The following is a 27122-nucleotide window of genomic DNA, read 5'->3' as shown; positions in this document are numbered from 1 at the left end:
GATTTTAGGATTTATTCTTTCCTAGATTCTTGCAGTAACCTAATTGGGTTCCCATCTTCTGGTGTTACTATCTGTACAGTTAGCTTCCTCATTGTATCAGACTAATTTATTTAAAACACAAATTTGATCAAACGACTCCCCTCTTAAAAGTCTTCAAACGGCTCTCTTCAAGTATGCAAAAAGGTCAAACTCTTTGCATTACCCACAAGGTTTTATAAAATTCACTGCTTATCTACATCTCTACTCACTTCTAGATTTACACTAGCTCCTTCTTCAATACATTGCTTTCCTAATTTCAGCTACTGGATATCAGCTTTATAATTTTTGCTAATTTTTCTCTGTGGTAAAAGACATTTTAAAGGGGTAGAAGAGCAATGACATTTGAAGTTCATTAACTTTTTCCTAGCAAACTTCACAATTAATAATATGATCAGGAAATATTTGCTGAGCCTCTATATTATGTGCAAGATGTTCTATTAAGTACTGTGAGAATACAAGAGGCGTTAGACATGTACTCTGCTCTAGGAAGAGTTTCTAGTATAGAATATAGATTTTTTAATAAGCGCACACATAATTTATAGTACAATGTAGAAAATAACAAGGGTCATAAACAAGATTCAAGTAAGATCAGAAGAGGGACAAATTATTTTTAAATAGGAAAGGCCAGAAAGAAAGCAGGGAATATTTCCTACAGGAAGTGGCAGTTTTCAGCCTTAAAGAGTATGAAAGATTTGGGCACGGGAGTGAAGGAAATAATCACTGTTACTGCCAACTCACTTTCTTTAAGGTAACTATTCCAAATTAATTTTCTGCCCCTGCACATGAGAAATAAAACACATTCCCTTAGTAATAATGACTCATTAAAACTGATTCTCAAAGGGAGAAAGGTGATAAGTGGGATGCCATCTCAGAATGTGATGACTGTCACTTAGGAAAAAGCTCTCCAGATGCTAATGACCTCCCTACTACATCCTCCTTATGAGAAATTGCTATCAAGGGGATACACCTTACTAACTGACCAATTTCTAGCAGGTTTCTACAGATTTCTGCAGTCTTCATTCATACAATGCTAATCTAAATATTTTTTTTAAAATGATCTTTTTTCCTCTTAATTCAACTGAGGATTTCTAAAAGGGAAGATAAAAGACATGGAATAAAATAACCCCAAACTTAACAGATATTAGAAAAAGAGCAGACATGCTTACTCATTCAGAATTCCTACCCTAAAACACAATTCACTACGCAGGCTTCTCCCATAAATATATCCATTTTAAACCCTGGCTACAATCTCTCTCCTAGTTTTGTTAACACTCTCCCTTCTAGAAGAGTTGGGTCAGTATGCAAGCTTATATAATTATTTGGCTATTGATCACCAGTACTGAAACACAATAGTATCAGCTCCTGTATCTCCCTTTACCTTCTTACTCCACCACTAAAAAAAAGGTAAGATAAAAAATAAATTATAGAGTAAAGAGGTACAAATTGCTACAGCAATATTTTCATTGAGGTATACTCTCCACAGCTGGAAATACTTAAGCTGAAAAGAGACCAGCTTCACAGGCTACTATAATAATCTAGGTATGAACTGAACTAGGATAAAGACAGGAAGAACAATAAAGATATATGGAAAAGATGTGCAAGTTGGACCCAACAACTGAAGATGACATGGGAGCAAAGACAGAGAAACAGTTAAAACACGACAAATTCTGAGCCTAAGGTGCCCATGATGACAGTGCTGCTTATTGCCCCATTAGTTACTAGATCCTTTTCAAAATATCCTTGGGTAGGGATTCAAGAGGAAGGGTTTACTGCAAGTGCAACTGTGCAGTCTAAAGGAAGAAATGAAGGAAAATGATGGGAGGACCAATCATGTTCTAGAAAAACAAAGGATGTATTATTCCCTTTCTCAACCTTTGAAGCCTTGGTTCTACTTTTTTATTTATTTGTTTCAACAATATAAGAAGTCACCTTCCAGGCCTTACTTATCCATACACACACATTTTATTTCAAAACTGAAGATGACACTGATCATAATGTTCTTTTTTTTTTTTTTTTTAAGACTGAGTCTCGCTCTGTCACCAGGCTGGAATGCAGTGGTGTGATCTCTGCTCACTGCAACCTCTGCCTCCCGGGTTCAAGTGATTCTCCTGCCTCAGCCTCCCGAGTAGCTGGGACTACAGGCGTGCGCCACCACGCCCAGCTAATTTTTGTATTTTCAGTAAAGGTGGGGTTTCAACACATTGGCCAGGATAGTCTCGATCTCTTGACCTCGTGATCTGCCCACCTTGGCCTCCCAAAGTGCTGGGATCACTGGCGTGAGCCACTGTGCATGGCCCATACTGTTCTTTTTTTTCCTTTAATAATACATTGTTAAAAATTTATTCAGGATATAGCATCCTGGTTCCTTTTAAATAATAAACATATAGCATGTACTATATGCCCATTTAACCTTTTCTCTATTTATAATATTCATTTAGGTAGGTGGGGTTATATTGTTGTTGGTTATTTCGTTCTTTTTTTTAGTTTTTATTATTTTTGTGATTACCAATAATACTGCAAATGAACATCCTGGCAAATAATTTTTTATGCCCTCCAAGATTCCTATAGGCTAGATTCCTAGAAGTGGGGTTAATGACAAATGCATAATTTAAAATTTTGATTCAAACAGTAGTGCAAAATTACCCTCCAAAAACACCACAGCAAGTCCTCTCCTGAATTTCAACAATCTTGGAACAAAATAAGAAGATTCAAAGATCTTATATTAGTTTCCCGAATACACTGAACTCTAATCCTTTTTATTCATGTCCAATGTGAAGCTTTTACCTAAACACTATGACATGAAATTAACCTATTTTGGAAAGAGCTACCTAGCATTCTTCAAAGGACTAGACCAATTCTCAACAGAAGGTACTTGCTCACCAACCCCATGAAAACTGTGAGGGTGCTTCTAGTACTCAATTCCTGAGGGTTGCAACTGGTAGTACTGAGTGGGACACAAAATCACAGGGCAGTCCAGCACAAGAAGTGTCTTGTCCAAAATGCCAACAGCTCTCACCCAATACATGGCTGGGAAATACTCAACTAGATAATTAGGGTATGCTGTTTGGTTTCAGTTTTAAGAAGTCTGGACAGACAGTCAACAAGGTTCAAGTGGAGACAAATCATTTCAGACAGGATATACATAAAATAATAGCTCTGTAAAGTATCTGCAATATTAAATGTTATGTTCATGTAACATGGTATATGTTATACATTCTTTTACCTTGTTCCTTAGGTAAGACTTCAAGTTTCTACAGAACCTGCACCTGACCGATTACTTCTGAAAGTCTCTGCTTAAACTTTTTACTACTGTGGCTTACTGGTACAGACCATTTCTCTTTTTGCTTTCCAAGATTTAATGCACATGTTTGGCAGTGGCTGTGCTATTTTTGATGCAATTTTGGACACTGAAGAGAAGAAACTGAAACCAGAACTTACAGATTTTTTTTTAATGCCTAAAGTTCTCCAGTCATTTCTGAAATAATATCTTTAAATCTTTCTATTTCTTAAAATCATTATTTCCTTGTGGTCTCAATTCTATGTCCCCTGTATGATAACTAGATAATAATTGTACCACATACAGGTGAATTCAATAAATTTGGAATAAGTGGTTGACTTCAGTACTAGGAAAGTTAAAAACAAATCTCAAGACTTGTTTCTAATTTAGGAAAATTCTATAGGAATTAGTCCAAAGAGCGCTAAAAACAAACAAAACATAAACATCCATAATATGCAAAATGTGGTTTGCTTACTTGATGGAGGGCTATCATATGTAAAGTTAACTTTGGTTATTTGCTTTTTTTAAGTTAAAAAGACTTAAAGAATGTTTAAGCAAACACTAAAGCACTCTGTAATCTCATCTCTTTATCCTCAAAAAAGAGTTTTTTTCCCAAAAGATTGTCTTTCAGCATGTAAACATGTTACATAGTGACAGATGGAGTGTGTATAGTATTTTTGTATTCTATTGCCATTAAATATTTATGAATCTTTGTGTTAACCACATTACCTTTCAAAAGGATGCATACTACTACCAGAAATGAACAAATATATTGGTTTTGCTGTGCCTTGTCAGCATTGGTTGTTAGCTCTAAAATACTTCCTTTTGGGAAAGACAGATACCTACTTGGCTGCATGTTTTTTTACTATTGTGTAAAGCTGTTTACTATTTTACTAAAGCTGTATTTGATTTATTCTTTTCAGTTGTTCATTTACCATTTTTCACTTGTGTGAATTATTCTTTGTCCATCTTGATGATTTTCATTTAAATTGTAAAGTATTTATTTAGTTTAGTTATTATTACCTTTCAGACCTTTTCCTCAGTGGCATTTCTGAAAAGACCAAGGTTTTAAATTTTTATTGTAAAGGTAACATATGCACATTATAAATATTTTGGACTGCAGATAAAAGGAGAAAGTGCCTGTTATAATCCTGTCACCCTAATGCAACTACTGTATGCTCTGACATTTTCTTCTGGTCTTTTCTAAGTAAATACATTTTAGTTTCAGTAATATTACTCCCACAATGTTTTGTTTTCTTTACTTAAGGTGGGAAAATGCATATAATACTCCCGAAGCTATAACTTTAGTTCCTTTTAGAGCTTTAATCTTCACTTGGAGTCTTAAACTTATAAATAAATATTATCTTAATTTCTGATATCTACGTAACTTTTATTTTTCTTCTTTTTGCTTATCTGAATTTTCCATAATGAACATGTATTACAGTCTTGCAGGGGTGTTGTGAAGATTAAGTGAGAAAAAATATATGGGACTCACCTAACAAAATATCTTACAATTATAAGACCAAGAACAAAGCAGTTCTTTCTGAATAAAGACATCACAACAACTAAGTCTATATAGGAAATTTAGCAGTCTAGAACCTTGCTGAGAGCATAACATCACCTTTGGGTTTGTTAGAAATGCAGACTCTCAAACCCTACTCCAGATCTACTGGTTCACAATCGCCATTTAACAAGATGTGGAGTAAGAATCTCAGAGCATTGCTTTTAAAACTTGGCTATATATTCACCTGGAAAAACTAAAGTATGATGGGATGTGACCACATTCTACTAGTCACCACCTGTGCAAAGAAATATACCTGTGCAAAGACAGCACTACACTGAAAAATTCAGTCAAGTCTAAAGTTACAATGTAGCGTATCTTTAGGGGCTGGGAAGAAGAAACTCCTATTTCTTGTAGATCTATTTTCCCACATCAAGACAGTGCTTAACAATAATTCCCCTTGAGGAACATATAGATTAAAGTTCTAGAAAATACTTAAAATCTAGCATTCTTCAATTTGGTGCCCTTTTCTCCAATATTCAGATTTAGAAATCACTAAGTATTAATTATATCTTCTACTGAAGACTTAATAAGATAACTAGACTTTGACAAAATAAAAGCTCAGATTGCAACAAAGTCAAGTAAATTCTTTTACGTGATTAAGGTAGTCAGGACAGTCTCACAGTTGATTAAATTTTCACTTCACTTCGTTTTGCAAGTTAACAATCTTAAGCAATAAGTAAAACAAAATCTGTCCTGGTAGCAGAAATAATTTCTAAAAGACATTAGTAGTTTGATAGAAAAAAGGACATATCACTCTTAATGAAAAGACTAATAAAGACAACAAAATGATTTTAACAGAATGATAAATTATGTAACCCCAGCAACCAAGATTATACTTAACACAAAATACATTCTTGTTAAAATTAATGTTAAAACAGAGTCCCAAAATAATCATAATATTATTCGTATCACTGTCACTATTTAAAATCGTTGTGGGAGGTCTAAAAATGCAGAATTCCTTTACACATCTTATGTATATTAATTACATGTTATATACTACATATTACATATTAGCTATATTAGATAATGATTATATACTTCATTCGCAGAAATGGTAGGGTTTTATTTTCGGGTTGCTCTCATCCACTGATTTATCATGATGTATTGATGTTTTAGCTACTACTGCTTGAAATGACATTTTAATATGTAGTAAGGCATGTCTGTTTTTCCTTCCCCATTAACATAGTTTTCAGGGCCGGGCGCGGTGGCTCACACCTGTAATCGCAGCACTTTGGGAGGCCGAGGTGGGCGGATCACAAGGTCAGGAGATCGAGACCATCCTGGCTAACACGGTGAAACCCCATCTCTACTAAAAGTACAAAAAAAATTAGCCGGGCGTGGTGGCGGGTGCCTGTAGTCCCAGCTACTTGGGAGGCTGAGGCAGGAGAATGGCGTGAACCCGGGAGGCAGAGCTTGCAGTGAGCCGAGATCGCGCCATTGCACTCTAGCCTGGGTGACAGAGTGAGACTCTGTCTCAAAAAAAAAACCAAAAAACAAAAAACATAGATTTCAGAATTTTCTTTGACTTTCTTATTTTTAGATAAATTTCAGAAATAGTGCACCTACCTAACATCTCACTGAAATTTTTATTGAAAATAAATTAAACCAATAAATAATTTATGAATAGGCATCTTCAAAATATTTTCTCTATCTTAAAGTTTTGAACTTTTTGGTACATGTCACACACATTCCTCATTAAGATTGGTTCATGAAGGAGAAGTGCAAGGAAAAACTGCACAGGGGAAACTGCCTCACTCACATATGTAAAACTAAATTTAAGAAGGTAGTATATTCCATATTCAAAACCCCAATTATGATCTTACAAGCAAACAGTAGTGTTTTCTGCTCAATCCCAAATCCTAATCATCAAATAACAATCCTCCATTAGTAGATCTCAGTCAAACAGGAAAAAACTCCTGTGTCAGAACCAACACAGAAATGAGAAATACATAGGAAGAGATGAACTGACCCCATGAACTCACACATTACAGTAATATTATCTCTTAGTAAATTATTCAAATTCATCGCTTATTACCCCTTTCCAACTAACTGCTGACAAGCTACATATTTCTGTTCTTGACTAATTTTTTTTTGGCCAATTTACCCTCTATGCATTAAAAGTTGTAAAACAAACAAACAAACAAACCTCAACTTGCTTCCTGTACTTGTTTTTGTTGAATTTTTCACTTTTGCATCACTGGAATTCTCATACTAATGCCATGCTAATTGCACTGTGGTAGGCAGCCTTTAAGACAGCCTTCAATTATGCCATCCACCTTGTGTAATTCCCTCCTATTGTGTGTTTGCCTCTAACAAATATAGAATATGGCAAAAGTGATGGCAGGTCACTTCTGAGATTAGGTTACAAAAAGACTGGCTTCTGTTGTGGTACCCTCTCTTAGTCACTTTAAGGGAAGTCAGCTGCCATGTTGTGAGCTGCTTTAAGGTGAGACCCAGGTGGCAAGAAACTGAGATACCCAGCCAATAGCTACAGGCAACCTATGGCTCACCAAGAGCCAAGTGATTAAGCTTGGAACAGATTCTCTGCCAGTCAAACCTTGTGATGACTGCAGCTTCCACTGACCCTAACTATAGGAAGACTATAGCCTCCTGAAATACCATGAGTAAAAGGGCATTCAACCAAGCTGCAGCCATATTCCTGGCCCATAGGAATACTAAGATAATAAATATTTATTCCTCTAAACTGCTAAATTTTGGTGTAATTTGTTACATGGCAATATATAACTGTTTGTGTGTTTGTTTGTTTTTGAGAGGAAGTCTTGCTCTTGTCACACAGGCTGGAGTGAAATGGCACAATCTTGACTCACGGCAACCTCCGCCTCCCGGGTTCAAGCGATTCTCCTGCCTCAGCCTCCCAAGTAGCTGGGATTACAGGCACATGCCACCACGCCCGGCTAATTTTTTGAATTTTTAGTAGAGATGGGGTTTCACCACGTTGGCCAGGCTGGGCTCGAACTCCTGACCTTGTGATCAGCCCAACTCGGCCTCCCAAAGTGCTGGGATTAGAGGCGCGAGCTACCGCGCCCAGCCCAGTTTTTAAAAATTCTTAAGAATCACTTTATCTACAGTACACTAAATATTTAATAAAATTCATTTTGTAGAAACAAACATCCTACTTACGAGCACTTCTATTTATATTATCTCAACTGAACCTCATAAACCATCCTATACAGTATGTGGTATGTGTAAGAGCACATATAATTTTGGCTTACACTCTACTTTAGGACTCTACCATTTAATCTAATATATTCCTTTCTATATTTCTATATTCAAATTCTTAACCTGTTTATTCCTATAAATCTGTCTGCTTATTTATGATCACATCTTTCACTGATTAGGTTCTTCCCTCCATTCTTAAATTTTTTCCCTAAAAAAATCTTAGAAAATACTAGCGGCAATCTTTGGATGGTGTAGTATCTCCTCAAATACTAATATTTCTTAAAGAATGCAGCCTTGAGAAATGGTGCTCATAAACTAAGAAGTAGCCTAAAATCACAAAGCAAATGACAGTAATTCCGAGAAGACAACGTTTAAATAAAGTTCTCCACCATTTATCTACAAGTCTATTTTTAGCTTGTTTATATGAATTCATTCAGCCCAAACATTTAATGAGCACCTACCAAGTGCCAGAAATCATACTTGATACTGACAATAACTGAGATGAGTTAGATAAAGCCTACCACTGTCCCCTCCCTGACCTATAAAGAATTCCCAGGCTAGAGGAAGTAGATAATTACAATATGATAATAATAGGTATTACTAATATATTAAAGTTTAAAAAGAGGGACAAAATAGTAAGAGCCATCTATAACAAACCCACAGCCAACATCATACTGAATGAGCAAAAGCTGGGAGCATTCCCCTTAAGAACTGGAACAAGACAAGGATGCCCTCTCTCACTATTCCTACTCAACATAGTAGTAGAAGCCCTAGCCAGAGCAATCAGGCAAGAGAAAGAAATAAAAGGCATCTGAATAGGAAGAGAGAAAGTCAAACTATCTTTCCTCACAGATGATAATGATCCTATTCCTAGAAAACCCCACAGTCTCTACTCAAGAGCTCCTAGATCTGATAAACCACGTCAGCACAGTTTCAGGACACAAAACGAATGTGCAAAAATCAGTAGCATTTCTATAAACCAATAACGTCCAATCTGAGAGTCAAATCAAGAATGTAATCCCATTTACAATAGCCACAAAGGAATAAGATACCTAGGAATACAGCTAACCAGGGATGTGAAAGATCTCTACAATGAGAATTAGAAAACACTGCTGAAAAAAATCAGAGTTTACAAAAACAGACGGAAAAACATTCCATGATCATGGACAGAAAGAATCAATATTGTTAAAATGGCCATACTGCCCAAAGCAATTTACAGATTCATTGCTATTCCTATCAAACTACCAGTGACAGTTTTCAAAGAATTAGGAAAACAAAACAAAACAAAACAAAAAACTTCTAAAATTCACATGGAACCAAAAAACAGCCCGAATAGCCAAAGAAATTCTAAGCAAAAAGAACAAAGCCAGAGGCATCACACCATCCAACTTCAAACTGTGCTAAAAGGCTACAGTAACCAAAACAGCACAGTACTGGTACAAAAACAGATACATAGACAAATAGAACAGGTGAGAGCCCAGAAATAAAGCCACACACCTAAAACATCTAATCTCTGACAAAGTTGAAAATAACAACCCATGGGGAAAGGACTCTCTATTCAATAATAACTGGCTAACCATATGCACAAGACTGAAACTGGACCTCTTCCTTTCACCACATGCAAAAATCAACCCAAGATGGATTAAAGACTGAAATGTAAAATTTAAACTATAAAAACCCTAGAAGAAAACCTAGGAAAAACTCTTCTGGACATCAGCCCTGGCAAAGATTTCATGATGAAGACTTCAAAAGCAATTGCAACAAAAACAAAAATTGGCAAGCTGGATCTAATTAAACTAAAGAGGTTCTGCACAGCAAAAGAAACTATCAACAGAGTGAACAGACAACCTACACAATGGGAGAATATGTTTGCAAACGATACATCCAACAAAGGTCTAATATCCAGAATATGTAAGGAATCTAAACAAAGTAACAAGCAGAAAACAACTCTATTAAAAAAAAAAAAACAAGCAAAGGACATGAACAGACACTTCTCAAAAGAAAACATACATACTGCCAATAAGCATATCAAAAAATGTTCAACATCACTAATCATTAGAGAAATGCAAATCAAAACGACAATGAGACATCATCGCACACCTGTCAGAATAGCTATTCTAAAAAGTCAAAAAACAACAGATGCTAGTGAGACAATGGAGAAAAGGGAATGCTTATACACTGCTGGTGGGAATGTAAACTAGTTCAGCCACTGTGGAAAACAGTTCAATTTCTCAAAGAACTTAGAAAGGGCTGGGTGCAGTGGCTCACCCCTGTAATTCTAGCACTTTGGGAGGCAGAGGCGGGTGGATCACTTGAGGTCAGGAGTTCGAGACCAGCCTGACCAACATGGGGAAACCCCATCTCTACTAAAAACACAAAATTAGTTGGGTGTAGTGGCGCACGCCTGTAATCCCCGCTACTTGGGAGACTGAGGCAGGACAATCGCTTGAACCCGGGAGGTAGAGGTTGCAGTGAGTCAAGATCACGCCATTGCACTCCAGCTTGGGCAACAAGAGCAAATCTCCGACTCAAAAAAAAAAAAGGACTTAGAAGGACCATGCAACCCAGCAATCCTACTGCTGAGTATATACCCAAAGCAATATAAATCATTCTACCATAAAGACACATGGATGTGTATGTTCACTACAGCACTATTCACAATAGCAAAGACATGGAATCAACTAGATGCCCACCAACAGTGGACTGGATAAAGAAAATATGGTACATACACACCATGGAATACTACGTAGACATAAAAAAGGACGAAATCATGTCCTCTGCAGCAACATGGAGGCAGCTGGAGGCCATTATCTTAAGCAAATTAATACAGGAACAAAAAAATCAAATACTGCATGTTATCTCTTGTAAGTGGGAGCTAAACATAGAGCACAGATGGACACAAAGAAGGAAACAAGAGACACTAAAGCCTACTTCAGGGTGGGAGAAGGGTGGAGATCAAAAACTACCTGTCAAGTACTATGCTCATTACCTGGGTCACAAAATAATCTATACAACAAACCCCCTGCGACTCGCAATTTACCCATGGAACAAACCTGCACATGTACCCCCTGGAATCTAAAATAAAGGCTGGGGAAAAAAAGGGAGTGGATAGAAAAGGGAACAATTAATTCTGCCTAAAAGAGACAAGGAAGGCATCAAAGAAAAGATGGAATCATGCTGGAACTTGAAGAATGAACAGGAACTTACTAGGTCCCCTGCCAAGGGGTATTCCAAGGCAAAGGAAAAAAAAATCACGCAATGTAAATGAAATTGGTATGGATTCCCTCCAGAAGACTTACAGCTAAAGCTAATGAATCAGCCTCTCACAACTTCTTTATTAAAAAAACAAAAAACAAAAAAACCCGAGCACATGCCACATGCTGGGTGCTGTGCTTGGTACTAGAATTAAAGAAATAAACATATTAAGTCCCTGACCTCAAGGAGGTCAGAAGTCTAACTAAACTTAAGGAGAGCATACATTCATGGTAATTATGCTGACTGAATTGCTCGTGGGACTTCCTTCTCTTATCTCTTGAGCAAGTCACATTCTTTGTAAGCATCAGTTTCCTAATTTGTAAAGTGGAGATAATATTATAGCTAGACAGTCCCCTTTGGTCCTGAGGGGATTGGCTCCAGGATCCCTGCAGATATGAAATTCATGGATGCTAAAGTCTCTAATTTAAAATGGTGTAGTATTTGCATATAAAATGCACACCTTCCTGTATACTTTACATCATTAATAGAATACTTATAATACCAAATACAATGTAAATGCTACATAGTTTTTATACTGCACTTTAAATGTTTTTGTATTGTTTTTTATTGGTTTCTTTTCCTGAATATTTCCAATCTGTGCTTGGCTGAATCTGCAAATGTGTGACTCCCAAATATGAAGGGCTGATTATACCTCAAGAACTGTAGTGAAGATTAAATAATGCCAGTCAAATATTCAAAATAGTGAGCTCATGACAAATACTGGCCATCATTGCTATTAATATCATCATCATCATCACTAAGAATAAGGCAATTAAAGGCTTTAGCGAAGACTTTTTCTATTTTCTAAATCATAAGGAAGGAACAGAAAATACTTTTCTGTTTAACTCCTTCTAGATTCTATAAACAAAGTGTAAGAAGTAATAATGTGATTATCAACTCAGGCATTAAGTACCCCTAGTCTGTCATAAAGTCCAAGAACAGTATACTGAAAACAACACCTGATCCATCAGCAGGCAAATCTCTATACAGTACAGGACTGATTTTTGAGTACTAGCAGGTTTTTAACTCTGTGTATATACATGTACTTAAGAAGTAATATTCACCAACTCAAGCAGAAAAGCTTAAATAATTCACTTTGGGGCTAAAATACAAAATCAGGAGGCAAGCATGTCTCTAACACAAAATTTAGAAAGCAATCCTTTGGAGGCAGTCAGTTATTTTAAACCTATTTAAAAATTCACTTCTGAAAGGGCACAACAGCCAAAGTTCTGAATGCTTTAAGCTGAATTTCCTTTTACAAAATCCTACTGCTCACCAGGTCAACAAACCAAACTCATTACAACAGTCTGCACTGCATATGAGATTCCCAAAGAAAAGTATAAAACAAAGAAAGCAGATGATATAAAAGTTCCACAGAGATGCAATTAAAGATACAATACATATTAATTTGTAAGTACATAAAACAATCACATTACACTTTTTTTTTAATGCAGGCAAGACTTAATGCAAAACAAAAGTCTTCAACATAGAGAAAACAAGAGGTACTAAGTTTTCTTCAACATTTACCCATCCTTCTCTTTAAACTGTAACTTTTTGTCCTAAAACTATTTAAGAGGTTCTCCCATGACTGTCTCTTTCACTGAGTCTATTTGCTTCTGGACCCAAAACCGGATTTTGTGAATTTCAAGACCCCATTTCCCAAAGTGAGAATCAAAGACATTTTGGAAATCACAATTGGGAAATACAGCAGCATTACAACAATGGGCAAATGTTTTGTTTGATTTCCCAAAGCAAAGACTTGAGAGTTTTCTGAAGTAAAATCAAAATCCAATTTTAAAATTCTGCTTTAAATCTTACTAATACAATTTAAAAATCCAAGGAATATTATTTATTATATAATCCACCTAGGAATAAGTTCAAAGGTAGTGGAGAAGCAATATAGTATACCAATTAAAAGTTAAAGACTAAATTAAAAAAAAAAAAAGTTTAAGACTAAGTTTTAGAATCAGAAAAACAGGCCAGGTGTGGGGGTTCACACCTGTACCCAGCACTTTGGGAGGCTGAGGTGGGCGGATTGCCTGAGGTCGGAAGTTCGAGACCAGCCTGACCAACATGGAGAAACCCCATCTCTGCTAAAAATACAAAATTGGGTGGGCGTGATGGCGCATGCCTGTAGTTCCAGCTATTCAGGAGGCTGAGGCAGAAGAATCACTTGAACCTGGGAGGCGGACGTTGCGGTGAGCTGAGATTGCGCCACTGCACTCCAGCCTGGGCAACAAGAGCGAAACTCCATCTCAAAAAAAAAAAAAAAAAAGGAATCAGAAAAACATAGGTTTGATTTCTTCTTCCTCTTGTTTCAAGCTGTGTAAGCTTGGGCAAATTATTTAACTTCCTATGCCTCAATTGTCTCAAAAATATCTATCTCATGGGTTTCTTCAGGAGTATTAAATATGACCATGAATAAGACATAAAGCATTTGATGAATTTTTTTTAAAGGCAGGATTACACTACCCTTCTCTACATCTATTTTAAGACCTAAAGGTCAGTGCTAAGAACAACAATATTAATGATAATAGAGGATACAACTTATTAAACAAGCATACTTTATAGTATATGAAGCATACTTTCAACACTTTATTTATCCTTACTGATCAACAAAATACATAATAAGCTAGCTACATTTTAACTCTTTATTTCTCTAACTGCTAGTAAGTTTGGGCATCTTTTTATATGTGTATTTGACATTTTAGGTTTGATTCTGGCATTAAAAAACACAGAAGTTTGAACTTGAGGAATAATACTGTAATCTGTTACCATTTTTTCCTCTTTTGTTCCTAATCAATAGATTTATTTAAATCACAATCTTATCTGTATTAATAAAATTCAAATTATTAATCTTACTTCCTTTTGTTTCTTCCCTCCTTTTTTTCCCCCCCCGTATGACTCAAGCTTTCCAGATGCACTACTGAAAATCACTTACTGACTAGTGGAGTAAAGGCTTCAGAAATTACTGACCAAAAGAATTTATTTTGCACCCCTATATACACATTGTTAGCAGGCATTTATTTATTTCTGCAACAAATACTTAAGATGCCTCACTACAGGTAAAGCTTACTGCTTTAACTACTGAACCACAATCCTCAAATTTTTAATCCTATGCTACAGCCAGAGCACTAAATGAAAATGTTGACATAGTTTTTAGTGGATATCGTTTTTCTTCTGAGTTGTCTGATCTTACTTTTCATAGGTGCACAAGTTTGTTTAAGTCACAAAGCAGGATTGAGAAAATAAGAAATTTCTTTCTTATAACACTGTTGACATGTATTATTTGGAAAACTGGAGGAGGGCACAATGAACCAAACTGAAGAACATAAACTGTCCCTAGAAAGAAGAGCACGAGTTACAATTAATAAACAAGTTCAGCAAGGTTGCAGGATACAAGATCAATATATAAAAATCAACTGCACTTCCATACCCTAGCAGTGAACAATCTGGAAGTAAAATTAAGAAAGCAATTCCAGGCCGGGTGCGGTGGCTCACGCTTGTAATTCCAGCACTTTGGGAGCCTGAGGCAGGTGGATCACGAGGTCAGGAGTTCAAGAACAGTCTGGCCAACATAGTGAAACCCCGTCTCTACTGAAAAAACAAAAAATTAGCCAGGTGTGGTGGTGTGCACCTGTAATCCCAGCTACTCGGGAGGCTGAGGCAGGAGAATCGCCTGAACCTGGGAGGTGGAGGTTGCAGTGAGCCAAGATTGTGCCATTGCACTCCAGCCCGGGTGACAGTACAAGACTCCTTCTCAAAAAACAAAACAAAAAAAGGCAATTCCATTTACAATAGCATTAAAAAGCATACAATGCACAGGAACAAATTTAACAAAAGAAACGCAATACTTGTACATTTCAATCTACAAAACACCGGCCAGGTGTGGTGGGTCAAGCCTGTAATCCCAGCACTTTAGGAGGCTAAGGCACACAGATCACTTGAGGCCAGGAGTTCAAGACCAGCCTGGCCAACATGGCGAAACCTCACCTCTCCTGAAAATACAAAAATTAGCCAGGCACGGTGACAAAGGACTGTAACCCCAAGCTACTCGGAGGCTAAGAAACAATAATCGCTTGAACCAGGGAGGCAGAGGTTACAGTGAGCCAAGATCATGCCACTGCTCTCCAGCCTGGGCCATAAAGCAAGAGTCTGTCTCAAAACAAACAAACAAACAAACAAAACACTAAAGGAAATTAGGGCTTTAAAAAAATGGAACGTCTTCCTATGCCCTTGGATTGTTAAGACTTAATATTATTGTAAAGGCAATACTCCCCAAACTCATCTATAGTTTAATATGACCCCTATCAAAATTGCAGCTGCCTATTTTGCAGAAAATGACAAACATCCTAAACTTCATATGAAAATGAGAGATCCAGAATAGTCAAAACAATCTTGAAAAAGAACAAAGTTGGAGGACTCACACATTTCACTTTCAAACCTTACTACAAAGCCACAGTAATCAAGACACTGTAGTACTGGCATAAGGATAGACATATGGACTGATGGAATAAAATTGAGAGCCAAAAATAAACTCTTAAATTTACATTCAACTGATTTTTGACAGGGATGCCAAGACCATTCAATGGGAAAGAATAGTCTTTTCAACAAATGGTAATGGAAAATTGGGTAGACACATACATAATAATGAAGCTGGATCCCTACCTCATACCTTATGAAAAAGATTAACTCAAAATGGATCAGAGTATTAAATGTAAGTGCTAAAACTAAACACAGGTGTAACTTTTCCTGTCCTTGGATTAGGCAATTGTTTCTTATGACACCCAAAGCATAAGCAACCAAAGGAAAACAATAGAGATCTTTAAAATTAAAAATGTATGTGCTTCAAAGGACACTATCAAGAAAGTGAAAAGACAATCCACCGCATGGGAGCAAATATTTGCAAATCATGTATCTGATAAGGAACTTGTATCTAGAATATGTCTAACAACTTATAATTCAACAATAAAAAGGCAGATAATCCAATTTAAAATTGGGCAAAAGATTTGGATGAATGTTGCTCCAAAGAAGATACATAAATGACCAATAAGCACATAAAAAGGTGTTTAATATCATCAGTCATTAAGAAAATGCAAATCAAAGCCACATAGAGATACCACTTCACACCCTCTAGGACCAATACAATCAGACAGACAATAACAAGTGTTAGTGAGGATGTAAAGACAGTCTAACCTTCATACACTGCTACTACAAATGTAAAACCATACGCCTCTTTGGAAGACAGTCTGACAGTTCCTCAGAGTTAAACATAGTTACCATATGACCTAAAAATTTTACTCCTTTGTACCTACTCAGAAGTAAAAACATATCCACACAGAAACGTACAAATGAATGCTTATAACAGCATTATTCATAATAGCCAAAAGCTGAAAACAATCCATGTGTCCATCAAGCGACAAAGCAAAAGTAAAATGTGGTATATCCATACAATGGAGTATATTCAGTCCTAAAAAGAAATGAAGTACTGATACATGCTGCAATATAGATGAGCAAGTAAAAGAAGCCAGACACAAAAGGGCACATTATTTGGTTCCACTTATATGAATACAGAAATCCATAGCAACAGAAGGTAAATTAATGGTTGCCAAGGACTGACTGGAGACAACAGGGTGTGACCACTAATGGAAATGTGGTTTTTTGGGGGGTGATGAAAATGCTCTGGAACTAGAAAGTAATGATGAATGCATAACTTTGTGAATATACTAAAAATCACTGAGTTTTACACTTTAAAAGGGTGAATTTTACAGTTTATAAGAGTATGAGGTATTTTCCAAATCTCTTCAAACCAGTCCAGATGAGCTACACCAGTTATCAGCAAACACTTGCTACAAGCCTGTTGCAGGTAAGACACCAAGCACCACAGGCAGACTGTGTCCTCTAAGAGTTTATAATCTGACTGAGAAGGCAAATAAGGTAAAAATAAAACAAAATAAACTTTAGCTTAATATACAGTAAGAAAATGTGACAAGCTAACATAAAATTTCTATAACTCCTACACACAGGTACTGCTAGAAAAGATCATGTGAACTGGGGTAGGAGAAAAGGTAGAAAGGATTTTAAGCTTGAAAATAATCCACAGAGGATTCTGATATGCCACCTCCCCGCAGTGGGGGGAAGAAACATAAGATCATGATAGAAAGAAAGTATGATTTGGATAGATGGATAAAAAAGGAGGTAAATGTTTTGATTAAAAGGTGTGAGGTAGGAAAATACAAAACAAGTTATCAAAATAGAGCTATCAAAGTGCATAGGATATATTTGTATATATGAATATATTATATGTATATATGTATTTTTATATACATGTATTTTTGAAAGTACATACATGACAGTATAGTATTGTACAATACCTTTGGAGACATAATTAACTTTAGATATTAGACAAAAGTTAAATCAAACTTCTCATATAAATAGAGTTTTTTTTTGGGATACTTCACTTTATCTGTGGTTTATAGCTAAGTTGTGTTACTAAGGAGTACTTATCATATTTCAATATCAGATGAACTTGAGCTAATTTGATTACTTTTTCTTTGCTTCTTATCAAATACTTTCCTTCCTAATAATCCATTAGAAATGTCAAAAATTAGCAGATTTTCATTTGGAAATATATTTGAGAAGGATATATTTTCCATCAAATCAGTAGAAAGGCAGCTATGAATAAGAAGTATTTGCTGAGGACTTAGTGTGAACACACAGGCATGGTTTATATTTTTAAGTAGTGTATTTCTAACGTATACAAGATTCAATTTGACTTTTAAGCAGACTTTTAAAATATAAGACACCTTTAGGAACAGATAGGTCAGTTCACAATTTCTAATTTTATTTGAAGTACTGCTGGTAGGTTGTACTGAATTTTTTCTACCACATTCATTTACACTATCTCCTACCCTAACTTCTTTCCTCACTTCTACGTCCTCTCTAGTATCCAGCAACTCCTCCTCCATTCTTCAGAATTAAACACATCTCACCATTCTATCATTTTTTAAAAAATCTAATTCACTAACTCTACTCACATGATTCCTTGCTCCTTTATACCTCACAGATTATGTTTTCATAGAATACAAAAAAAGAGAGAGATCTTTTAGGTAGCCATGTAAAATTCAGGAGGAAGACTCAAAAAAAGTCCATATCAAATATCTAGTATTCATTGCTGAGCACATTGCAGTTATTCAATTAATTCTTACTGAATGATTAAGAAGTCTAAGGGAACACAGCTAAAAGAGAAACTTAAAAACTTATCCTTCATCTCCAAAAAAGGATTAAAGTTTGAGAAAAAAAAATTCCTAAGTGATTCTGATATGCTACCTCTTAAGCCAAAAACCAAAATGAAGTACATTTGTTTAAGTATACTTAGAACCTTGGAAAGTACTATTTTCGTTTTGGCAGTATGTCACTTGGTCAGTTATTTTGGATACATCAGTTTGACTGCTTTATAACTGTTCCTGCATATAACAATTCTAAAAAGCTACCGCCATTTTAAAATTTATTTTAAAAGCATCCCTTTAATTATATTTGTAAAGATAATCCCCTCATGAACAAAGTAACATAGTTCTCACTACAAGATTTCATTATAGTGTATGTATGGATTTAGCATAAAACTAACTGAAGGGGCAGTCTTCAGATGACGCTGGATAAACAAATACACCAGAAAAGCCCTAAGAGAACTTTGCACAATAGAAAATAGTTATTAAAGAACATTCATTATGTTATTCTAAGCTCACAATAATATACTCAATATACTAGAAAACAAAGCACTAAAAAGAAATAGTATTATCTTCTAGTAACTTAATCACATAAGATAATAATCCACCACGCTACTTTTTTTTTTTATTATTATACTTTAAAGTTCTAGGATACATGTGCACAATGTGCAGGTTTGTTACATATGTATACATGTGCCATGTTGGTGTGCTGCACCCATTAACTCGTCATTTAGCATTAGGTATATCTCCTAATGCTATCCCTCCCCCCTCCCCCCAACCCACGACAGTCCCCGGTGTGTGATGCTCCCCTTCCTGTGTCCAAGGGTTCTCATTGTTCAATTCCCACCTATGAGTGAGAACATGCAGTGTTTGGTTTTTTGTCTTGAGATAGTTTGCTGAGAATGATGGTTTCCAGCTTCATCCATGTCCCTACAAAGGACATGAACTCATCCTTTTTCATGGCTGCACAGTATTCCATGGTGTATATGTGCCACATTTTCTTAATCCAGTCTATCATCGTTGGACATTTGGGTTGGTTCCAAGTCTTTGCTATTGTGAATAGTGCCGCAATAAACATATGTGTGTATGTGTCTTTATAGCAGCATGATTTATAATCCTTTGGGTATATACCCAGCAATGGGATGGCTGGGCCAAATGGTATTTCTAGTTCTAGATCCCTGAGGAATGGCCACACTGACTTCCACAATGGTTGAACTAGTTTACAGTCCCACCAACAATGTAAAAGTGTTCCTATTTCTCCACATCCTCTCCAGCACCTGTTGTTTCCTGACTTTTTAATGACTGCCATTCTAACTGGTGTGAGATGGTATCTCATTGTGGTTTTGATTTGCATTTCTCTGATGGCCAGTGATGATGAGCATTTTTTCATCCACCATGCTACTGTTAACCCTGATTTAACACTAGAGAGATTTTCTAGGTCAGCTGTAAAAGTCATTTCCAAATAATCGTTAGTACAATTTGACCAAGCCACTAAATTTTTCAATATCCATTCCCTTTAAAATGTGAAAGGTGATACAGGTTTTGGTAGACTATATTTTTACTCACAGGCAGCCAAAATTGATTTAACTTATATTCTACTCTCATATGCCCACATGAAACTTGAGACAAGGATATATCCTTGACTGTTTTCATTCTCTCTTACCCAGTCTACCTACATAGAATCACTAAACTATAACCAGATTAACTCTTTAATATTTGTTATGGGTTTCCTTCGCTACAATCCCCCATTTTAATTGAGGACCTCAACTCCTACTGGCCTCCTGAGCCTCCCTTTTCCTGCCTACTACCCAAAAAATTTTTTACATATGCATAAAACATACTCCATTACTAAATAACTTCCTGGTTTCTCATCTGTAAAATAAAACATAGAATTCTTAGTAAGGCATATCCATTCCTTCATAATCTGTAGCCTGCCCATCTCTGTAGCTTCAGACCTTTTTGGCATGCCCCTTTTTCCAGCCTATGTTCTAATAATCTAAGCCATCATCAGTTTCCAAAAATCAAATTGTTGTCCCAGACTCCATAGTATGACTAACAGCCTTCAAAACTTAGTTTGCATACCTACTAACCATCACACCTAGGAGGGCTCCTGACTTACTGCCTCACCACACTAGTCTAAATTAGGTGACCACCACTACCACCAGGGCTCCAACTGCACCTCGTTTATCCTGATCATAGCACTTAGATATTGTAACATAATCTCTGTTTACCTGTCTATAAACTGTATTAGACTATAATATGGGTGGGCTGAAGTCTTTTATTTCTTTCTCTTTTTCTTTTTTTTGAGATGGAGTCTCGCTCTTTGCCCAGGCCAGAGTGCAGTGGCGCTATCTTGGCTCACTGCAAGCTCCGCCTCCTGGGTTCATGCCATTCTCCTGCCTCAGCCTCCCAAGTAGCAGGACTACAGGCACCCACCACCGCGCCTGGCTAATTTTTTGTATTTTTAGTAGAGACGGGGTTTCACCGTGTTAGCCAGGATGGTCTCCATCTCCTGACCTCATGATCCGCCCGCCTCGGCCTCCCAAAGTGCTGGGATTACAGGCGTGAGCCACCGTGCCCGGCCTGGCCTGAAGTCTTTTATTTCACCATCTGCAATGCCTTAATAGTTCCTGAGAAAAGACATAGGAATCACTCAGTGTTTGACATACAAGAGAATAAATATGAGATCATGACCATGTTCACATCACACTGGGTATTTCACATTTCAAATATTAAGACTAGGTAATGGGTCTTACCTAGACATTACTTTTCTTTTTACTACATTCCAATCTACATATCCTTACCACTTTATTTCTGCAGAAAAGCACTTTCTTGCTTTGTTCTGACTAGTCCATGAAATCTCAAAAGCTGAGAACCTCTTCAGTTTACAGTTGAAGACATGGGCTTGGGTTAAGAATGGCCTAAATGTCACTTGGCTAATAGCAGTTTAGATCCCATGCTAATTTTACTATATAACACCTCGAAATGATATACAGGGTTTGAAAAGCCACAATTGTTTATCATCAAGAGGTTAAAAATATATAGTAAAAAGAGACCACAGGCACAATAGTGGGAAAAGGGAGCATTTAAATGACCTAATAATATTCATAGGCAGTGTGTATTCTATATGAAAAATACAATGAATCTACTGAATGAATTAAGATGTGAATGAAAATAAAGATTATAGCAGAATAAAATTAGTTTTGGAAATATATATTAAAGGCCATAAAAATGTTCAAACCTTTTGGCCCAACTTCCACTTACAGGATTACTTCCTCTTAAGAGATTCTACTCTAAGTGAATAAAGCTCCTAAAGGGGGAAAAAACTACATATAAAGATATTCACTGCCTCATTATTTATACAGATAAAAAGTAAAAGCAAAAAATACGCAAGAATAGAATGAATAAATTATGGTTCATCCACTGACAAAATACTGGGCAACATTTTAAAGAATTATGAACACTATATAGAAAACTAGGAAAATCTTTATGATCAATGTTAAAAGAGGAATAAATTTATAGGATGAATATATGTATTTAACCATAATTACATTCATTATAAATATTTGTATGTAAAAATTTAATAGGAAACTTAGTAGGAAAAACATGAAATTTGATATTTTTCCCATTTCCCAAATAGCATGTAGTTTTTTTTTCACATTGGTTCTACAATTGAAAAAAAATTAAGAGAAGTCTTCAACTTTGAAGCTCTTGAAAATTTTTAAGTTCTAAATTCCACAGTTTAAGCTTAACATATCAGAAAACTATATGTAGTTTTGGCTTCCAAGAAAATAAAGGAATGGATTGCTACTGAATTATAAAATTTTTATAAAACACACTAAAACTGTGGTGTTTATCTTCCAGTTTAAAATATCAGAATCATAAGAACCATATGATAATCAGAGTAGATGGCAATGTGGCTCAACAGCTAGGTAACTAATTATTAGAGATTCAGATACTGAACTTCATCCTAGGACAGTTACAAGCTTATTGTAAATTATATGTGATTTTAAATTCTAGTTTTTAGACATCCTCATATGAATACTGAGGACAGTGCAGTGGCACCCTGACATATACTAAGAAACATGAGTAACTGGAAAGATTGAAGAACTGTAAGAAATACCTCTTTCCCAACACCTCCTCCCCGTTCTTAATATGAATATCTGGATTATGCAGATCATTTTAGCCCCAAGCCTACAATTTGTTCTTTAGCAGTGAACATGGGGGTTCAGAAGTAGAGCCAGAGTGGAAATGAAAGTAGAAAGAACTCAAGACACTTCTGTATATAGATCTTTCTCTTATTCAACTAAACAAATCTTATTGTCCAGATAAAAATAGTTAACTAAATTACACCAATTCTTTGCCGTCAATGTTGTCCACCATTTCTGGGTTTCATGTTTTCCTTCCTCTATGAAACTTGCTCAGTATTTAGCAAGCCCCACCCATCTTCTGTCACTCTAATTAGTCCTATGTCCCCAAACTGAAATATATTCAAATTCATTTATTCAACAATTGTTTGCTGAGTGCTTACTATGTGCAAGCCACCAAAGGGATCCAATGACTACCAAACTGGGTCTCCCTTCAGCCTTTGTAAACTGCCTTTAGATTGATTCTATTCATTCCAAAATATGGTACTTGGCACTAGAGCAAAATATAGCACATATTACTTCTTTAGTTATAAACTCTAGATATAACGAAGAAAATGCTTGCTTTGTTTTTCAAGGCAGCATTACATTTTAAAATGCCCTTTACAAAAGTTGCGCTCAGGATTATTTAATAATTTCAAGCAGACCCTTTGGCTCAAACTGTGGGCTGGAGGGGTAATTTCTTATTTTAAGGAAGAAATATCATAAAGTTATACAAAACCATGAACATTAATTTCCAAACTCACAAACAAGTAATACTGTTACAACACATCTAACTCCTGTCATTAAAAATATGTGCATGCCTAGCACCTGAATGGTATCATATCCCACAGCATTTCTTTAGTTTTCTGTTGTTTGCAATAAAAGTGAAAGTTATTTAAGTAAACTCGTTTCTACAGTATAGGAAAGTCAATTCAAAAGTCCTTCCTTTAACTTTCCTTATACATTCCCATTTTCTCCTCTACCCTGCTCCAAAACACATAAACACAAAGTATTGAAATGAATATACAACTCCATGAAATGCAGTATTCTAAAAGCAAGAATGGAAAGATAAAAAATGAGTTCAAGTCTCCCAGCTGATAAACTGGGCTGTAAGTCAAAAGTCCTAAATTTTAGATATAACAGAACACAGTCACATTTAGGCTATATAGTGTCACTGTTACTAAAGATTACACCTTAATTTTAAATACCAGAGCCCAAGCATAGAAGCAAAAAGTATCCAATACTAAATACATATTACTTTCACAATTACCTCTAAATCTTTCTTAAAGTACTAGAAGTTATTAAATCTGAGAAAACTACGTTCAGGCCCTCTCACAGATTCAAAACATTGGGGGAGGGGTAGATTCAAGTGATAATTCAAGGAAGTGTTACAAATGTCGGAACTGGGTGAACAACTGAATTGGAAGTATGGTAAAGAAGTGTCAAGGATTATCCCGAATTTCTAGTTTAGGCAAATGAGTTGATAGTGAAAACATTAACCTACATCATGTATTTTTTAAGAATAGTTTTCTTTCTTTGGGTGACAGGTCAGAGTAAGGAAGAATTAAGGAATGAGTTCAGACTTACATACTATGGAATTTCTGTTATTCGTGGGACATCAGGAGGTACCTGGTAGACAGCTGGATCTGGCTCGGAAGAGAAATATATTCTGGAGATAGATTTGTGAGTCATCAGCATACAGGTAGCATGTAACAAGTCATGTGAATAAATGAGATCAACAGGAAGGGAGAACAGAAATAAGTCTGAAGCACCTCCTGGAGAACACAAATATTTAAAGGGGTAGGTAGAGGAGCAAGACCTAGCAAAAGACTTAACAAATGGGAGGTCAAAGACATAAAGAAACAACAAGAAGAGAATATCCCAGAGATGAAGCTGTTTCAAAAAGGAAGGGGTTGGGGGAAAGGTGGTCGAATAAAATGTCCAGAAAATGACTCTTTTCTCATTATCTGCCCCCAACTTTCAGTAAAGAGCACTGCTTTTCTAACTTTAATCATTGGAAGAGAGGCTGTGACTGTTATTCACTATAATCTATGCTCTATTTTTAGCACAAACTTATAAACACTAAACCTAAAGCAAATGTAAACTCAAGTTTTTGGTGTTACTGCACCATCCCTCATTTTTTATTCTAGTTTCTATGTGCTATATGTTCAAAATGCAAGATGCTACCTATTTTAATTATGAAAAAGAGAGTAGGTCTATTTCATATGCTTGGTAGAGCATTAAACAGCATTTACTAATATAAATAAATGTCATATAATGATGTCAATTAGACTACATTTGAGGGGTGAGGGTTAAACAGGCAAGTAACATTTGGGGGGCGAGGGGTAAAAATGAGCAAGTAAAATGTTCAATGATAAGGCAAAAATAAGGCCAAAATCTGAGAGAAATATCTACCACTGTTCAAAGTACTATTTTTTGATAATACTCTTTCATAAGAGCATCACTAAAGTTAACAATTTTAAACTTCAGTCATTGACAAACTACTGATACATAGAACATGAATGAATCTCAGAAGCTTTCTGCTAAATTTAAAAAAAAGACATAAAAGGCTATATATGATTCCATTTTTATGTTCTAGAAAAGGAAAAACTATAGAGACAGAAACCAGATCTAGTTGCCTCAGGCTGCAGTAGGGGCAGGAAACTGATTACAAAGGGATACATGGGAACTTTTGGGGGTAATGGAAATATACTGATTGTGGTGGTGGTTTTAAGACTGTGTATGTTTGCCAAAACTCATCAAACTGTACACCCAAAAGACTGAGTTTTACTGTATAAATTATACCTCAATACACCTGACATATTAAAAAAAAATTTCAGTCATCAGATAACTATTTTAACGGAATAGCCTATTTTCCCCCAATGACCTCTGAACATTTTATTGGCCTCCTGCTCCCTAAAGAGTACCCTGCTTCTGCTGGCTTAATGTCTCAGAACTTTGGTGTCATTGGTCTCAGACACCACTCAGCCGTCTACTATCCAGCAGGTAGTGGTCTTTTGGATAGTTTGCATGGAGTTGTTGCTGTCCAGGGCATCATCAAGATTGAAGTTCCTGCCATGTTCAAGGAGGCGGTGGTAGGTGGTGCTCTCAGCCTCCAGCTTGACCTTGATGTTCAGCAGGGTCTCGTACTCCTGGGCCTGGTGCTGCCCCTCTGCCTGCGTTTGTGCCAGCTCTGACTCCAGGTGCAGCAGGATTCTGTTGAGTTGCTCTGTCTGCAGGGCATAGCAGGTCTCCACCTTCCTCAGGCTGTTCTCCAGAAGCTGGCCTTCAGATTTCTTATCGAGTCCAGGTGAATCTCCAAGGACTGGACCGTATGTCTCAGCTCCGTGAGTGTCATCTCAGCAGCTCCTACCTCCGCGGACTGAGTGGTGACCACTGTGGTGCTCTCCTCAATCTGCTGAGACCAGTACTTGTCTAGCTCCTCTTGGTTCTTCTGAGCTAGCTGGTCGTATTGGGCCTGGATGTCTGCCATGATCTTGGCGAGGTCCTGAGATTTGGGGGCATTTACCTTCATGGTCAACCTAGAGCTGGCGAGCTGGGCTTGTAGGCCTTTTACTTCCTCTTCGTGGTTCTCCTTCATTAAGAGCAGCTCCTCCCTGAGAGCCTCGATGTCTGTTTCCAGCTACAGCCAAGTGACACTCGTGTCATCAATGACCTTGCAGAGCCCACGAATGTCATTCTCTATAGACTGGTACATGGCCAGGTCTGTCTCATACTTGACTCTAAAGCCATCAGCAGCAAGATGGGCATTGTCAATCTGCAGAACAATGCAGGCATTGTCCACAGTATTTGCAAAGATCTGAGCCCTCAGATCCTCGATGGTCTTGAAGTAATGGCCCCAGTCTCTGACCTGGGGTCCCTTCTTCTCCAGGTGCTCCCGGGTGTTGCTCTCCAGTCTCTGGTTCTTGGCCTCCAGGCTCCTCACTCTGTCCAGGTAGGAGGCCAGGTGGTCGTTCAGGCTTTGGAAGGTCTCCTTGTTCTGGATGCCTCCCATTCCTGCCAGACCCTGGGCCATCCACTTGGCCAGGCCCCTGGACCCCAAGCCGCCGCAGAAGCTGGTGGAGCAGGACATGGAGATCCGGGAACCAGAGCCCTTGGCGCCTGCATAGACGCTGGCTGCACTGCTGACCGGTCAGGCGCCATAGCTGGGTGGCTGGACGGAGCCCAGGAACCAGTAGTTGGTGGAGAAGGTGGAGCAAGTGGTGAAGCACATGCTGTCCGGGGAGGAGAGCAAGAGGACAGGACTCAGGCTTTGCTGACCCTGAATAGCATTTTTTACGTGCTGTAACGTATTTCTCATTATTTAACTTATCTGATTATATATAATTCTTAAATTGGCAAAGAAAATTAAAACTGCAATAAATCCAAAGATTAAAACAAGAAAGTATTTAGATACTTCACCTCTTGCAATACTCCAGTATCTTACTCCAATT

General features: G+C 36.8%; 1 protein-coding gene and 1 pseudogene across 2 annotated transcripts in view; both read right to left on the bottom strand.

The window, feature by feature from the left end:
• Positions 1 to 27122, bottom strand: part of NIPBL (NIPBL cohesin loading factor) — a 202422-nt gene that overhangs the window by 158524 nt on the left and 16776 nt on the right. The window lies entirely within an intron of this gene.
• LOC129036111 (keratin, type I cytoskeletal 18-like) lies at positions 17705 to 26902 on the bottom strand (annotated as a pseudogene).

Source organism: Pongo pygmaeus, chromosome 4 (genome assembly GCF_028885625.2).
Source record: "Pongo pygmaeus isolate AG05252 chromosome 4, NHGRI_mPonPyg2-v2.0_pri, whole genome shotgun sequence".
NCBI classification, from domain to species: domain Eukaryota; kingdom Metazoa; phylum Chordata; class Mammalia; order Primates; family Hominidae; genus Pongo; species Pongo pygmaeus.
The sequence above is the reverse complement of the archived record's forward strand: the minus strand, read 5'-3'. Positions and strand labels throughout refer to the sequence as shown.